General features: G+C 40.5%; 1 pseudogene; it reads right to left on the bottom strand.

Annotated features, from left to right (window-relative positions):
- Nucleotides 1-346: 346 nt before the first annotated feature.
- LOC120993569 overlaps nucleotides 347-18,113 on the bottom strand; it is a 73,460-nt pseudogene continuing 55,693 nt past the window's right edge.

The following is an 18,113-nucleotide window of genomic DNA, read 5'->3' as shown; positions in this document are numbered from 1 at the left end:
TTGTATTGTACAAACCCAACTGGTTTTGGTACAAATGAATGAGTTAAAGGGTGTTTCCCACAATGCTCTTTTGAAATTCAATCTTGTAGTTTATATTTCTCCCTGGGAACATTACAAGAAAGAACACATCATGAGCGCTCCACAGCTGCCAAATGTCATACCATATAAACGTTATAATGATTTCTGACTTGTCAGCTCTTTGATATGCCAGAAGAACCAATTTTATGCTACTGCTTCCTCATACTATACATTCACGTGGCTACTTCCTCGTGTGAATGTTTAAATGTTGCAAAAGACTTGATTTACAAGTAAAACATTTCCCACATTCTGTACATGTAAGCGGCTTCTCTCCTGTGTGAGTTCTCTCATGTTGAACAAGATTTGATTTCTTACTAAAACACTTTTCACATTCCTGACATAATTATGGCTTTTCTCCTGTGTGAGTTCTCTGATGTCGAACAAGATTTGGTTTCCAACTAAAGCATTTCTTACATTCAACACATGAAAATGGCTTCTCTCCTGTGTGAGTTCTCTGATGTTTAACAAGACTTGATTTATCACTAAAAGACTTCTCGCATTCAGGACATATATATGGCTTCTCTCCTGTGTGAATTCTCTGATGTCGAACAAGATGTGATTTCTGATTAAAACACTTATCACATTCTGAGCATGAAAATGGCTTCTCTCCTGTGTGAGTTCTCTGATGATCTACAAGATTTGTTTTCAGAGTAAAACTCTTCTCACATTCAGGACAAATAAACGGCCTTTCCCCTGTGTGAGTTCTCTGATGAATAGCAAGATCTGATTTCCGACTAAAACTCTTCTTACATTCCGAGCATGAATATAGCTGCTCTCCTGTGTGAATTCTTTGATGATCAAGAAGATATGATTTCTTAATAAAACACTTTTCACATTCAGGACATGAATATGGCTTCTCTCCTGTGTGAGTTCTCAGATGTTGAACAAGAATTGATTTCACACTAAAACACTTCTCACATTCAGAACATGAATAAGGCTTCTCTCCTGTGTGAGTTCTTTGATGTGCATTAAGGTGTCCTTTTTTGACAAAAGATTTCTCACATTCTGAACATGTAAATGATCTTTCCCCTTGGTAAATTTTCTTAGATTTATTTTCAAAAGGTTTACTACATTCAGATCTTGTCGACATTTCATCCAGTCTATGTTCAGTTCAAATATTGACAAGTCGTACTTGATTATGTTCTACTTCATAAGAGGAAGAGAAAATATATGTCTAGTAGCCTCTTATTCTGTCCTCACCTGGAGAAAGAAGAACATATAAGATAAAAGGTACTTATATTTTTTCCTACCAATTAATTAATGCTATAAACATATGTAACCTGCTCCCCCACACTTATCACTGCTGACATCCCCCGACGAGGCTACACATTTTATCAGTCATACATATGAATAAGAGCTCCATGCTACACCGGGTCAATACACACCTCTTCTTGAATGGTCTTGTATGGAGATTTTTTTTCTCCTTGGATGTCACAATTAAGGGCTTATGTTTCTTTATTTATTTGTTGCACTTTACTTCTTTAGCACTTTGCTTTATTATTAACCCTGCAGACCAGTCAATACCATTATGATCACATAAAGTTTTTTTGGGCTGTATAATTTCTTTATGAACTTTACACTTGAGCCCATGTGCTATGTAGCATGATTCAGGAATAGTACCATGATACAGACCTTGATTAGATTTTATCATTCCCCTGTGAGATTATTTTTGAATGTTTTCTAATGAGATTACTTTTTAAATATAAAACATTACAATATTGTTTAATCTATACTCATGAAATTTTTCTTGAAATATCTCCTGCCAAGAGTCTAAATGCCCCTGTAATATTATATTTCCCACCACTGTATTAATTCGCTTATAGAGAACAGTGTCATCTGCAAATGTTAAAAATTCTGCTTTATAAGCTCCCTACAAAATCATTACGTAATATAAAAAATAAAATAAAACTTAAACCTGACCTCTATAGCCTCCTATATGTATCTAAGACACAATCAGTCACAATGAGCTTTCAAGGGTATGATGATGTGCTGTGGTGTGGTTTGAATACACATGATGTAGACAATGCAAAAATTCAGGAAAAAACTGACATGTGGACTCCCAATCTCATTAAAGTTTTGAATAATCCCTAACTGGTGCAAACACCCCAATAACCCACTGGGACTGAAACATGGACCACATCATGACTTAAGGACTGGAATCTCCCTAATTCCATTAATAGAAGCTGATTCCTGTGTGTAATTAGATCAGTACAGAATTGTATACACATTTTATATCATATTGTACAAGTCCCAAGAGATCTAATGGAAACTAATTGAAATCTTTAAAATCAGTCAACATATGGACGTCTACTGATCCAATTCACTAGAAAACAAAATCAGCAAAAATAGCAGCAATGTAATATACATGAGTAACAGCCTTTTTTTCTGTTTATTTATACTGTATACGCTTCTAGTGATGGACGAACATCCGCCGGGACGGTTTGCGAACGCTATCAAATGTTCGCGAACCGCAAGTTCGCGGGGGGCCCCATTCACTTTAATGGCAGGCGAACCTGAAAAACATTCAGCTCATATATTTGCAGCCACCAAATACTTAGTAGAAGTGCACAAATAGTCCCACAACATGGACAGTGACCTACCAGAGGGGGATCAATGACAAGAATTTCAACAAAAAATATGTGTCTTAATCATTGGACATTTTTATGCATCTTAAAGGGAAATTCTCTTAAATATGCCTTGTTGCGCTACCTAAATGCAATATATAGAAAGAATATTATTGGTATATTCCACCCCTGCTTCAATCACTTTTTTGGGGGGGCAACTGGTACATCACACCAGTAGAAATTATTTGTTCCAGTAACTCTTGTCCCTCTATATACCTGCAGTACCGCAGCAGAACAGCACACAACTGCCGCACAATACAAATGCACTATCATATACGAACTTTCTATGTTAGAAAGTATATTATAACATTGTACAAGGAAGGCAATCCATTAGAATATACATAAAGATAAAACGTAACCTTTAATAATGTTACTATTAAGGGCTCATTCAGACGGCCATATGCTTTCTGCAATAATGCGGATTCGTTTTTTTGCTCATTAGATGCTGACCCATTCACTTCTATGGGTCCCTTTTCTATTCCACGGTTCCGCAAAACAAATGAAACGTGTCCTATACTTGTCCGTGAAAATCAGGACATGGCCCCATTGAAGTCTATGGGTCCGCAAAAATACTGAATGCTATCCGTTCTTTTGCTGACTTGCTGAACTGTCTGTAAAAAAAATGGATCCGCATTTTTGTGGACAGAATACGGCCGTCTGAATGAGCCCTAAAAGATATCCCTCAAAATGAAAATAAATGAAATTATTAAAGTCAAGCAAAAAGCATAGATGTGGTAGGCAATAACAAGTGTCGGCACTAACTCAGGTGCCCGGCGGCACCAAATCAGAAACCATATGTCCTACCACAATCCGGGGGGTTCCAGTGCACATCGATGAATCGATTGAGGGAAAGCAAAAAACATCTATCCCTGGGCTAGATGATGATGTGGTATTGAAGGACAGGGTGGGCAAAGAACTGTCCCTGATATTGCCCAACAGGGGGTGCTATTCTGGCCCTGATAGCCTAACCACAGACCACCCGCCCTGATAAGAGCGACCCGTTCGGAACCTTAACCTATATAAAAATGGCCCTAGTAAGCCCCTAGCCCCTGACTTCCAGGTGATCACTATATAGATCTATCTATGTGTTTTTCACTCATTATAAAAGTATATTATAAGTATATCGAACCCCTCTGTGTAAAGGACTTTTGTGGCCCTATTATCTAGCATTTGGTGTCCCTAACAGCCTGTCCCTGCTCCACACAGCAACCTATCCCTACACTGGCAAAAGACTGAATGTAAAATGGCGGCCAGATTGGGTTTATTTATAAGGTAGGTGGTATCTCCATGTGCTGAAACGTCTCAAATGGCTGTCCTGTACAACCTGATGGATGTGTCATGGGTCAAATTTCTTCACAATGTAAAAGAATATGGTGGGCGCGAATATCACCATATGTTCGCATGTTTGGCGAATCGCGAGCACGCAAACGACCGTCGGGCGAACCGCAAGGCCATGTCTATACACTTTACCTCCTTTTTATAAAAGTACACATTAGAAGACCGCACCCAAATTGGACATGATCTGAAGAAATCATTTATGGTAGTCTTGAGGGCACAAAATAACATAAAAAGTAACGTTTTGTGCTCCACCATCCTCTACACTATGTACTGTCTACAATATGTGTTATGTGTACAGACCTGTATTATATAACTGTGGATACACAGATATCTCTAGTTAGGGGAGCAGAAAACATTATCTACAGAAAAAAATGATCTCTGAGAGCTAATTACAGATTAGTCCTGTCAATAAATCTCTTTCACAAAATTATTGTTACAGTCCAGTGATGGCGGTCAGGATCGGTGGTTGTCCGTGTTCCCTGCACAGTTACAGGTATGTACTATCACATGTACGGACACTGCGTGTACAATTACTTACACACTACTGTGCGGACAATCACCAGTCACTGCTGCCATCGCTGATCCTCCAGGAAAGAGTTATTCCCATTGTAAGATTCCCATTGTTCCTCCCTCTTACTGGGTCTGATTCTAAGACCTCATGCACACAAACGTATTTTCTTTACATGTCAGATATGTTTTTTTTTATGGACTGTATGTGTAACCATTCAATTCAATGGGTCCGCAAAAAATACAGAAGTTACTCGATGTGCATTCCATTTTTGTTTCACAAAAAAAATAGAACATGTCCTATTATTGTCTGCATTACGGACATGGATAGGACTGCTCTATCAGGGGCCAGCTTTTCCATTTCGCAAAATACATAATGCACATGGATATCATCCGTATTTTTTGTGGATCTATGTTTTCCAGACCACAAAATACATACGGTCGTGTGCATGAGCCATAAGGTTCCATGTAAGAAATGAAATACAAGAAGTGTAGAAAATGTGTATTCTAAAAGGTGGAAAATCAGTGTTAAATTATGGTGAGAGTTATATGGAGATCTACATGGAGACATACACAAGAGACATTACAGACAGAGACACATTGTCCTTATACACAGCACAGATTACAATATTTTGTAATTCCTTCCACTTACAGTCAGTTCAGTGACACTCACCAGACATGGACCCTTCACACACTCAGGACTTGATCTCCATTCAGTGTCTTTCCCTCAAGTAAAATTCCCTTGATGAATTCTAGCTCTCTGAGCCATGCTTGGGTCTTTTATACTACTTTGGTGGCTATAGCTATCTGCTCCTCCTCTTCTCCCAGGAGACGCCCAGTCCCACCTTCATAATCATGAAACTTTGTTCATCGGATCTAACTTCCCTCATTACCATACACAATGGAAGAATAATGGTGCCACATCCTTTTCATCAATTTTGCATTTTCTGGCCTCCTGAGATGGTCCTTCATTTACACATTGTATTTGGAATGTAGAGACCTATTGTTCACACTCCTATTTAACATCTGTGAGAGATTCCTGGGATACTCCGAGACCTTATTATGTGAGAATCAGTGTAAACAATGAGCATTTTACATCCTGATGAGATACATTCCATCCAAACATACAACCACATGACTTAAGTCACATATATGAAATACTCCATATTATATCCAGTAGAACAGATTATAAAACATTCATTATAAACCCTTTAGGACAACTTTATATAATTATTTATTATTTTCAGATATCAGGCCGATACGATTCAGTTATAAATTATGCAAGTTACTGTTTAGATTTAATCAACCACACATATTTCATGTTCAGATACATCAGATTTTTTATATATGACACAATCTCTACAAGGCCCACACTATCTGCTCTGTAATTCACTCATGGCCATCACAATGATGCATATTTAGCTTATCCTCGTTGGGTTCTCAGATAGCTGTGGCTTCATCTTCAGTTCTGAGAAGGTAGACTTTTTATGGTCATCTGCTTGGATTTCTCCTAACTATGGTTATTCCTTCATTAGATGCCATTTACACCATCAAGTCCATTTCACAATCTTTAGTCCATAGAATGTATGAGGCTTCATAACAATTGATCAGCTTAGAGAAGAAAGTCACTTGCTCTTTTGTAAACTATTGATTTATTGAGACTGAATATAGAAGAAGGAAAAACATGAAAAACTAAAATAAAAATCCAAACTGGATGCTGTTTGTTACACTATTACTTCTTCAGAGATATTTCTAGGGCTTAGTAAGAAACAATCTGATAACTAAAAAATTAAAGGGGTTGTTTAGGTAAATATAAAGATGACCTATCCTTAGCTGTTATAGGGAGCCATCGCACTGACCGGAGCTCTGGTAAGCACAGCTGGCTCCTAGCAGCTTTCAAATAATAGTGCCTTACATTTTATAGTGGCTTTGCTTGGTATTGTAGTTCAGCCCCATTCACTTCTATGGAGCTGAGCTGCAATTAGGCCATGTGACCGATTCAAGGTGACATGCCTTTTTACATTATTTTAGGTTAAATCGATTCCTACCGCAAAGCATATGGGATTTCTGCTTCGCTACTCCACTTTGTGGACTTTGATTTGCCTATCACTAAATATCATCCTAATTAATCACTGGAAAACCTTTCATACTTTTCTCTCTACTTGATGTTATTAAAAATCTTTATGTTTATGTTCAGCTTTTTGATAGAATAGAATCAGTCTTATATTGTCGACAGCTTATAGGATATTAACTGAACTAAAGAACATTTTTCAAAAATTGTGAGAGTAATGGTTGATGGTTATGTATATTAGTATAGCTGAACCTTAATTTTGTTCTATTTGTATCCTTTAGGAACTTTATCATCTATTCTACTGTTACACAGCATCTTGGCCCTAGAATATATTTTGAAGATAATTTGTAGAAATGAGCGAATCTCTCGAAAAATTTGATTCGGCCGATTCGCTGAATTTTCTGAAAAGATTTATTTAGATCCAAATTTATTTGCGGCGAATCGCGTAAAAAATAAGCTGTTTCCTGGATGCAGAGAACCTGTATAGTTGCGTGGAACACTGTGCCTTGCAGTAACACGCATATGTAGTATGTAGTGGTATTGAAACAATACTGTAAGTCAGTATGACATGCAGATGACAGGCGTCACTCTTAGAATCACTGTGCACGTTACTTATTTGAAAAGTTAAATGGCCAAAACAGACCAAATAGCTCAAGTGTAAACTCAGCCTTACAGGTCGATGTTACTTCCAGGTAATAAGAACCGTGCAGAAGTCCAAGATCCTACTGTATCGTGAAAGAGCGCACTCCTTTTCCACCGTGGTCAGCTGATTCCACATAGATGTCTACAGAACCTGTTCTATTAATCACTTATACAAGTAGAGCCCCCCGACAGGGTGGAGAGGGTGTCAGCAGTAAGTTTGTGTTGACTTCACTGATTATTTTGCCCTTCCTCTGATCCGTCAAATCAATAACCCCTAAAAAATGGATCCTGTCTGTGGAGCATCCACCTTTACTAGGTCAGCATTTGGTCAATAATCCATCAGTACTGCTAAAGCCAAAAAACTGGAGTGGATCCAAAACAAGAGATGACACATGAATAGAATATTTGCATGTCTTCTGTGTTATGTAACCACTCCTGCTTTTGGCTACCAAATCATAAGCCAATTCTGATGAGACCATACAGGCCTTACAGCTTCTACACAGACAGGATCCGTTGTGCATCTTATTATTTCTTCCTTCTGACAGATTTTCTTCCTTGTGACAGAAGAAGGGTCAAATAAATGATGATGTCAACAAGGACAAAAAGGCAAAATAGTGACCCAGTCATGGAGTGGGGAGGGTGGGAGAACAGCTTAAGAATTCCACAGAGTGGCCCAGTGACATAGTGTTGAGTTAGCAGCAGCATGAGGAGGCCACAGACTGGCAAGGTGACATAGTGTGGATGTGGCAGCAGCAACATAATGAGGAGGCCACAGAGTGGCCCAGTGATATAGTGTTGATTTAGCAACAGCATGAGGAGACCACAAAGTGGCAAGGTGACATATTGTGGAGGTGGCAGCAGCAGCATGAGCAGGCCACAGAGTGGCAAGGTGAAATAACATGCAGGTGGCCGCAGCAGCAAGATAAGGAGGCCACAGAGTGGCCTGGTGACATAGTGTTGATTTAGCAGCAGCATTAGGAGGCCACAGAGTGGCACAATAACAGAGTGTGCAGGTGGCAGCAGCATGAGGAGACCACAGAGTGGTGCAGAGACAGAGTTGTGAGTTGGCAGAAGCATGAGGAATCCATAGAGTGGCAAGGTGACATAGTGTGTAGGTGGCAGCAGCAACATAATGAGGAGGCCACAGAGTGGCCCAGTGGCAAAGTGTTGAGTTAGCAGCAGTATGAGGAATCCATAGAGTAGCAAGGTGACATAGTGTGCAGGTGGCAGCATCATTAAGAGGCCACAGAGTGGCCCAGTGGCATAGTGTTGAGATAGCAGCAGCATGTGGAGACCACAGAGTGGCAAGGTGACATAGTGTTGATTTAGAAGCAGCACAAGGAGACCACATAGTGGCACAATGGCAGAGGGTGATAGTGGCAGCAGCAGCATAAGGTGACCTGAGTGGTGAGGTGGCAGCAGCATCAGGAGACCACAGAGTGACCCAGTAACAGAGTGGGGAGGTGGGTGGCAATAACAGTGCCCGCTGACGATGGTGTTGTAAGAAGGAGCACTTGGCATCAGAATTTTGCCATCAGGCGAATGGCAGCATCAGAATAGTAGCTGAGGCAGGTAGCCAGAAGAAATCGGTCTCTTTTGTCATTGTTTGGGTGAGGCAGCATGGATGAACTAATCTGATTATTAAGGCATTGGTGGGTCGTAATCCTGGCTGATCCACGTCTGATTCATCTTGACAAACGTCAGTCTCACCACATTTTGGGTGGATAGGTGAGTTATCCTCCAGTGCAAACTCGGCCAGTTGCGGCCACAAATCCAGTTTGGCTGCCCAGTACTCCTGTGGATCTTCAATGTGGGGTGGCAGGGTTCTGTCCAAGTTTGCATGACCTGCTGGTTTAGATTCTGCTCCAGGTCTAGCTGCTGCTTCTAGTGAGTAGTTTCTTTAATAGGCGAGTTTAGAAAGCTGCTCATCATCAACTCTAGACTAAAGCTGCTACTGATGGAGCTGGTACTTCTCCTACCCTCTCACCCCGCCACATCAGCCATGGCAGTAAAACTAGATCGCAGAGGTCCCCCCAGTCAGACCTACGGGAGGATGGACGATAGCGCAGATAGGCGCCGGCCATTTGACTAGACGTTTTATAGCCCCCTATTCCAGTTATCAGCAGAAACTTGAGTCTAGAATCACTGATGAACAGCTTTCTTCACCCGCATAGTGAGCAAACTACTCAAATGGCCTTACCCACTGGCACTAAGAAGAGGTATCCTGAAAGGACAATACCTCAGGGCTAGGAGAAATTGCTCCGAACTTGGTGAATTTACGGCAGCTGCATCTGATCTGAGGTCTCGGTTTGTGAACCGTGGGTATCCACAGCACACATTGAAAAGGGCATTTCATCATTCTATGAGTGCTAACCTTAGTCAACTTCTTGTCCCCAAAATTAGGACTAAAGCTGACTCTACCCCTAGAATTATGGCTACTTATGACAAAGCTCACCAACATATACGTGATATTCTGCAGCGCCATTGGTCCATTTTACAGTCCGATCCAGATATCTGCAATTGATACCAGACCGTCCCTCCATCACCTATCGCCGTAGTTCCAACTTACGTGATCGTTTAGTACACAGTTTAAACACACGCCCTATGCATTAACATGGCTCAAAAATATGCTCAAGGGAAACTTTCCTTGTGGCTCCTGTATAATATGTGGTAATATAATGAGATAACCATTAGCGAATACAAAAGGGGGGGCATGGTGTCAGGGAACAACCACCCCCTTTTGGTATGTGCAAGGGTTTATGTTGAAGTGAAAGGGTTAAGTTTATTTACTTACCTGTAATGTGTGCTGGGCTTAACCTGTCCTCGTGGGCACGTGAAGATCTTGATTGGTCTGCTGGTAACGGTCAGCACGAGTTACCTGTAAGAGAAGAAGATTTTAGTTACTTGCTGCGCATCCAGAAGTTGACAGCGAAGAATCCGGACCAGTCTGCGATGGAGGACCTCATGAGGCAGCTTGTGGAGAGAGCAGCGTCCCAGGGTGGAGAAGAATGGCTTCGATCCTGCCTTTTGCTGGACACAAGCATAGTTAATCCTTCTCTGCAATCTACTAATGAAGGCTGAGCTGCTTTTCACACTGAGAGCGCAGAGCCAGTGAGGAATGCAGAGGTCATCAATGTCGATCCTCCTGCTTTATCGCAGCCACATTCCTCTCCACGGAGGAAGAGGATTCGCAAAGAAAAACATAATTTCTCTCCAGTCCGGCACTCAAAAGGATCAAAGCAGAAGAAAACTGCTGCGCCACCTGGCGCGAGTAGATCGTACAGCAACCGCAAACAACAAATTCATTCATCAGCTGTTGGTTTAACAGCATCTGCTCGTGCCCCCTGCTCTATTCTTTCGCAGCACGATTTACATTTAGAGGATTCATCTCCTTCTACAAGAAAATCCTCTCAAGGTAACACTTTATCCACAGCCATCCCTGTATCTGTTTCTGGGGATCAGTCTACACTTTCCTCTATTCCTAATATTCAGTTGTTCAAGGAATTTTTATCTTTTTTAGAGCAGAGGGATAATGTACGGGGGTCAACATAGAATGGCTGGGAATGACAAATGTTTTTTCCCTTGTACTGACGGAAATAGTGGAGTTAAAGGGGTATTCCCATCTTGCTAAATCAGCCAGAGTTGCAGTTACTGCATAAATCACTTCCTGGTTTGAAGCTTCTAAAGCTGGACGGGCTTAGGCGGCTAGAGTGAAGGCCGGCCACGCCTCCTTATGACATCACACTGAGAGCTCAGTCCTGCGTGCTCGTTCATGTGAAAAGTATGACTCACCAGGCTGGCAGGCACCAGGAAGTGTCTGTGAAGCTCATCTCTCCTGCTGTGGACTCCGATCACTCAGTGAGCAATGGGAAGTGATTTTAGAGACTACCATTTGGATGTCCTGAATACTAACTACACATAAAACTTTTCATATCTATTCCAAACCCTATCTGTGCAGAAACTGTAATTCACTGCAGCCCCAATGCATGTCTGCTAGTATCCACTCCTACACTTGTACTGTCTCACCACCATTCTATATGTCATATATAGATAATTCCCTCCACACCAATCACTGAGGATGTACTAGCGCATACCTGGCTCTGCTACATATCAGTGTTTTTCACTCCTACACTTGTACTGTCTCACCATCATTCTATATATTCACAAAATTGTTGTGGATAGCTCACCACCTTCCTCTGTGTGGCAAAGGTGCTCTAGCCAGAAAACTGATCACCCAATCAGTCAAAGGCAAGATAAAATGAATAAAAAAAAAGTGGCTGGCACTCGCTATATGGTTCACATCAACAGCAATTTATTTGCCTCCCACTCAGTAATGGAGTGTGGACAGCATGGCTAAAACAATATAAAATCAACACAATACAATTGAAATAGTAAAAATATAAAATATACAGTACACTGATAAAGAAGTTGTCCTCGAGCCACCTGATAATCAATCTGATGCTTGGATATAGTGGCCAGAGTTTAAATCAAGTAATATAGGTATCTCCAACCCAACAGATGTAAATCCAGATCTCTGATTAGAAAATGCTGGCTCTTTATATCAAGCTGAATGTAAGCGTAGGAACCTCCAAATTTCCACGGTGAATGCACGGTGGACTATATGCTTATTCCTGATGGTAAATGATGTCAGTATCCTAACAGTACAGCATGTAAGTCCAGATATGTTGTTGGAAGTACTGGCTCTTTAAATGACAATCAGTGTTGTCATAGGGGCCTCTAGCTGCCCATAGATATAAACGCTGGGACTTTTGCTTATGCTGGAAAGTCTCCGGTCCCTCCGGTATTAAGTGCTGTGGGGAATGGGTGTGCTTACCGGTAAAGTTGAAAGTCCCCGGCAGTCCCTTCTCACAGCTTACCGCACCGCTCCGAAATACTTCCGGCGTCCGCGCTGCTTGGTATCTATCACGTGTTTGATCCAAGATATCGCGGGACTTGATTACTTAGTTCCGGGTTCCTGTGAGAGGTACTCACGTTAAGTTAGAAGAAATGGAGCGCTCCAATTTTTGAAAACTTCTTATAAGGTCTTGATCATGTCAATGTCCTTATGGTAAGCAGAGGTATGACGTCATACCTCTGCTTACCATAAGGACATTGACATGATCAAGACCTTATAAGAAGTTTTCAAAAATTGGAGCGCTCCATTTCTTCTAACTTAACGTGAGTACCTCTCACAGGAACCCGGAACTAAGTAATCAAGTCCCGCGATATCTTGGATCAAACACGTGATAGATACCAAGCAGCGCGGACGCCGGAAGTATTTCGGAGCGGTGCGGTAAGCTGTGAGAAGGGACTGCCGGGGACTTTCAACTTTACCGGTAAGCACACCCATTCCCCACAGCACTTAATACCGGAGGGACCGGAGACTTTCCAGCATAAGCAAAAGTCCCAGCGTTTATATCTATGGGCAGCTAGAGGCCCCTATGACAACACTGATTGTCATTTAAAGAGCCAGTACTTCCAACAACATATCTGGACTTACATGCTGTACTGTTAGGATACTGACATCATTTACCATCAGGAATAAGCATATAGTCCACCGTGCATTCACCGTGGAAATTTGGAGGTTCCTACGCTTACATTCAGCTTGATATAAAGAGCCAGCATTTTCTAATCAGAGATCTGGATTTACATCTGTTGGGTTGGAGATACCTATATTACTTGATTTAAACTCTGGCCACTATATCCAAGCATCAGATTGATTATCAGGTGGCTCGAGGACAACTTCTTTATCAGTGTACTGTATATTTTATATTTTTACTATTTCAATTGTATTGTGTTGATTTTATATTGTTTTAGCCATGCTGTCCACACTCCATTACTGAGTGGGAGGCAAATAAATTGCTGTTGATGTGAACCATATAGCGAGTGCCAGCCACTTTTTTTTTTATTCTTTTTAATCATTCTATATATGACATATTTATTGATAATCCCCTCCACATTAATCACTGAGGATGTACCAGCGCATACCTGGCTCTGCTACATATCAGTGTTTTTCACTCCTACACTTGTACTATTGCACCACCATTCTATATATGTCATATATAGATAATCCCCTCCACACCAATCACTGAGGATGTACCACCGCATACCTGGCTCTGCTACATATATCAGTGTTTTAATGGTGAAAATAGTCTGCAATTTAGATAAATGCATATTTTATTAGATTTTTATTTTTTTATTTCTTTTACAGTTGTCTACGAGTTCCAGTATATCTTCAATTTACAACCTGGATCTATAGATTTCTTGGCAAACATGACCAATTCCCTCATGTGTAAATTTAAACAATGGAGCCTTTTCCTGACCCTGAAGGACGATATACCGGTTTCCAATACTATTCTGATGTTTCCCTGTTTTTTGCTCATTTAGATTAAAAAAAAATAGTATTTTTTGCTAAACTAAATATTATATTTAGGTATTTTCTTTTTTTAAAGTTTTTTTATATCAATATTATTTATTAAATTGCAATTGTTGCATTATATTAATTTTTTTATATAAAATTTTAAATACATTTTTTGTAAAAAAAAATTCTTTGTAAGTTTTTAATTATTTTCAGTATTGCAATTTATTTTATTTACTAAATTTATAATACAGAAATCCAGTGGATTCCACCTTGAACAACTTGAAAAAATTGTATAAAAATTCTGCCAAATATTTGAACATTTTTTTTTAATAACAATAACTCTACAACATGTACATGTAAAACGATAAGTTATAATTTCAATAAACGAAACAACATTTTACAACATTTACAATAAGGATAACCATAATATGCATTAGTAAAGTAAATGTAAATAAAAAATATAATGACAAAATTTAGTAATATCATTGTAGAAAATTTATTTTCTAAAGAGATGTCTTCGCACCAGATCTTCTTTAGATGGCCTTTCAATTGGTGCTATGTTTCGGGGTAAACTGGGCAAGGCAGATTCCCATGTGGATTCTAATTTTCCCTCAGCAAGTTCAATAATTCTAATGACTATTGGCTTCAAAAATTCTTGAGACCGTGGTTCGTAAAGTAACTTGACCACCCAGGCTTTTCGTGCTTTACTGTACTCAAATCTATATTTTTTAGCTTGTTCCTGACCCTCAGCATCAGTCCTTTCTTGGAAAACTGCCTGTACTCTGCCAACATTTGTATTGTGATCCAAAACAGCGAGTGTTGTATGAGCAACCATGGCATAGAAATAAAAATGCACCCGTTTAGGTCGGTAATTTAGTACGCAGGAGTGGAAAACCTCTAAATCTCCTGTATGACAAAAAAAACTAAGATGTTCAATGTCCTTTATAAGTATTTGACTTTCAACAATACTTTTCAGCTTTTCATATGCGGCAGAGTGATCAAGGAGCCACTTTTTATCTTCTATTTCTGTGTGATGATGGCACCGTGAGTATTCATCTTCTGTTTCCCATTTGTGTATATTTAATACATGTTTTAGAACGGACTTCCATCTTATCACAAATTTTGTAGGGTTACAATTTCTAGCGCACCACCAAAGATGTTTTTTTATGGACGATATCCACGGTGAGAGGGCAGAACAAGTTTTGTTTTTTGAGGCAGTTAGAACTTTTTGGCCAACTGACTTTGCCAGATGCCAAACATCAAATTGATGGATTATCCGTGGATATTCATCTTTTATTAGTCTCCGTATTGAAACATGGCGATCGGTTACAACTATTCTAACATTTATATTATTTTCTATAATTCGGTCGATTGTTTCTTTAAAAGCCTTTTTGTCTAGGCTAACTGAAGATGCCAGAGGAATTATTTGTACCACACTAAAGTCGACTATTTTTCCTTGGTCAGACTCCATCATTGTATATATACAATATTTCGCTGAAAAACCAGGGCTGTCAGATTGACCGTCACCCGCCAAGCATACCGCTGATCTTCCTAGTTCAGAGACAATTTTTGAACTTTCTTGTTGCCATTCTTCGTGTATGCTTGGAAAAATTTATTTTGGCTGGTAACGGTAATGGGTTGAACGAGATATCATAAAAATATTTATTATATAAAAAAAAAAATTATTTTGAGGAAGTGGTTCCCACTAATCACTAATGCACTAGACAAGAGTAGGTTGCCGGCGGAAATGCGATTTACTCGCGCCTGGCTGGTCCATAGTAGTTGAATGTGACCCCGGACACATTTCACATCCAAGTTAATCGCAGATCCTATCTGTCTAATTTTCTTATGAGTTAGTTGACTCCCACATGACTTCCTATATTGGCATGGAATCATACTGATCAGACTATCCAGGCAACTTTCGAAAACTATAAAAAAAAAATCAATAACAGTGTCTTTGATATCACCTCCAATTATATCCATTTGGTTCCCAACGATTGTAACTTGATCTAGTGGCTCTATCTCATCCTCAAAGTCTTCTAGGAATGTAGATAAATCTTCGTCTTTCTCTTCATCAGATTCAATAATTACCCCATGTGATAAATCAGGTTCTTCTTCTATAGCATCATTTTCATCTTCCACAAAATTTCTACTTGTAAGTTGAATTGTTTGACAATCTCTAATGTTTGTTTTCTTCAAAGGTGACAGTTCTTTTATTTCTAATCTGCTGCACAGTTTGGCAGCACTCAATGGTGTCGAATAGAATTGTATATTATCATAGTCAGAATGCTTGGATGGTTCAATTTCTTCTTCTAACAGGTCTATTTGGCCATTATCTGAACTTTCATCTTCGTTCAGCTGTCCTTTACCACTTGCGAGTGATGTTTTTTCACAGGTTTTTCTTTTTTAATTTTTTTTTCCAGAAAAAGATCCTTTGGCACTTTTTACACGGTCCTTCAATAGACAACACTGTGTTCCTCGTTGACGAAATCTTATTTTTTTGGTCTGGATACCAATATTGACTTTTGAAACATAACTAGTATCAAGGACAAATGTCTTATGATCCTTAGACCAATATAAGTCAGTATTTGTTGACTTATCAACCATGGTTGGCAAGCTATAATTAGGAAATAAAACTGTAATGACCGACGTCACGCACAGGGAGGAAAAAAAAGAAAGCCCTGCCCAAGGGAGAGGGAAAGGTGGTGACCCCTAACTCACCTTGCGCCTGGCACCTGACTGCCCTGACGTCCCTAGACGGGTTCCTCACCCGTGCGGCGATCACGTGCCTAAACCTTGGCTTTCCCTAAAATGAGCCCTAGATAGTGAACGGGCCGGTGGGATCGCAAGTCCGCACCACTATCACTAAGAGGGAAACAACAGGGAGAGGACAGACAAAACAGACAAACACATACACCCAGGTGGGCGATCACAATAGACCACAAAGGTCCAACAGGGATCCGGAGGGTAGCGTTCTGGACCAACTACCAGAGAACGCAGCAACACAGCTCCAGAATGTCAGAATAGATGTCCAGGCAGGAAGTTCTATCTCTGGCAACCAGAGAAGTGTGAGAGAGGTATATATGGAGATTTGGGAGTGCTGGACAAGGAACAGCTGAGGAGAAGGAGCTACGGATCCCTGAGTGAGCCAAAAGGGTTTGCAAAGCAAACCCAGAAAGCTATATAACAAAACAATAACAAACACAGGTGCACTCTGCAGTCTCACTAAATCCTCAAACTGATTTTAAAATTGAGAGATTAGTCAACATGTCCTACGGTGTAGAACATGTCTAAGCCCGGACACCACGACAAGGTTTCTCAAGTAGCCCGGGACCCTACACTCTCCTACCTGAGCCGTATGGGCGATACCAGGAGCCAGTGGGCAAATTACAGGAGCATAAGGCCGACTCACAAACAACTCACCAGTTACCTCCAGCATGTGGCCATGCTTGCAATGGGAGGAGGGAGGAGTCTGTGAGTCCCACTCAAGACTTGCTGATATGTCCCAGGCCTCACAGGTGCACCTAAATGTGACCTGTAGATGGAAAACAGGCACATTTAAATAGGAGTTTATACACCTTCAGGAATCTATATATACAAACTAAGAAGACAGGTTGGCATTAGCAGGAGGTGCTCAAACCCACATGCAGTTGTGCATATATATAGGGGAGAAAATCCTGCACTTGTGGCCCGTTGCTAATGGCAATCCCCAGCAATATGCATACAATGGAGGATGCCCGCGGCGAACCACAAGTACCACAATAGACATCCTACACAAGGTAACAAGTGCGGATGTGATAATTAATATAACAATATAACAAAACAATAACAAACACAGGTGCACTCTGCAGTCTCACTAAATCCTCAAACTGATTTTAAAATTGAGAGATTAGTCAACATGTCCTACGGTGTAGAACATGTCTAAGCCCGGACACCACGACAAGGTTTCTCAAGTAGCCCGGGACCCTACACTCTCCTACCTGAGCCGTATGGGCGATACCAGGAGCCAGTGGGCAAATTACAGGAGCATAAGGCCGACTCACAAACAACTCACCAGTTACCTCCAGCATGTGGCCATGCTTGCAATGGGAGGAGGGAGGAGTCTGTGAGTCCCACTCAAGACTTGCTGATATGTCCCAGGCCTCACAGGTGCACCTAAATGTGACCTGTAGATGGAAAACAGGCACATTTAAATAGGAGTTTATACACCTCCAGGAATCTATATATACAAACTAAGAAGACAGGTTGGCATTAGAAGGAGGTGCTCAAACGCACATGCAGTTGTGCATATATATAGGGGAGCAAATCCTGCACTTGTGGCCCCGGGCTACTTGAGAAACCTTGTCGTGGTGTCCGGGCTTAGACATGTTCTACACCGTAGGACATGTTGACTAATCTCTCAATTTTAAAATCAGTTTGAGGATTTAGTGAGACTGCAGAGTGCACCTGTGTTTGTTATTGTTTTGTTATATTGTTATATTAATTATCACAT

This window comes from Bufo bufo, chromosome 3, assembly GCF_905171765.1.
Source record: "Bufo bufo chromosome 3, aBufBuf1.1, whole genome shotgun sequence".
Taxonomy (NCBI): Eukaryota; Metazoa; Chordata; class Amphibia; order Anura; family Bufonidae; genus Bufo; species Bufo bufo.
This window is presented reverse-complemented; position numbering and strand designations above follow the sequence as displayed.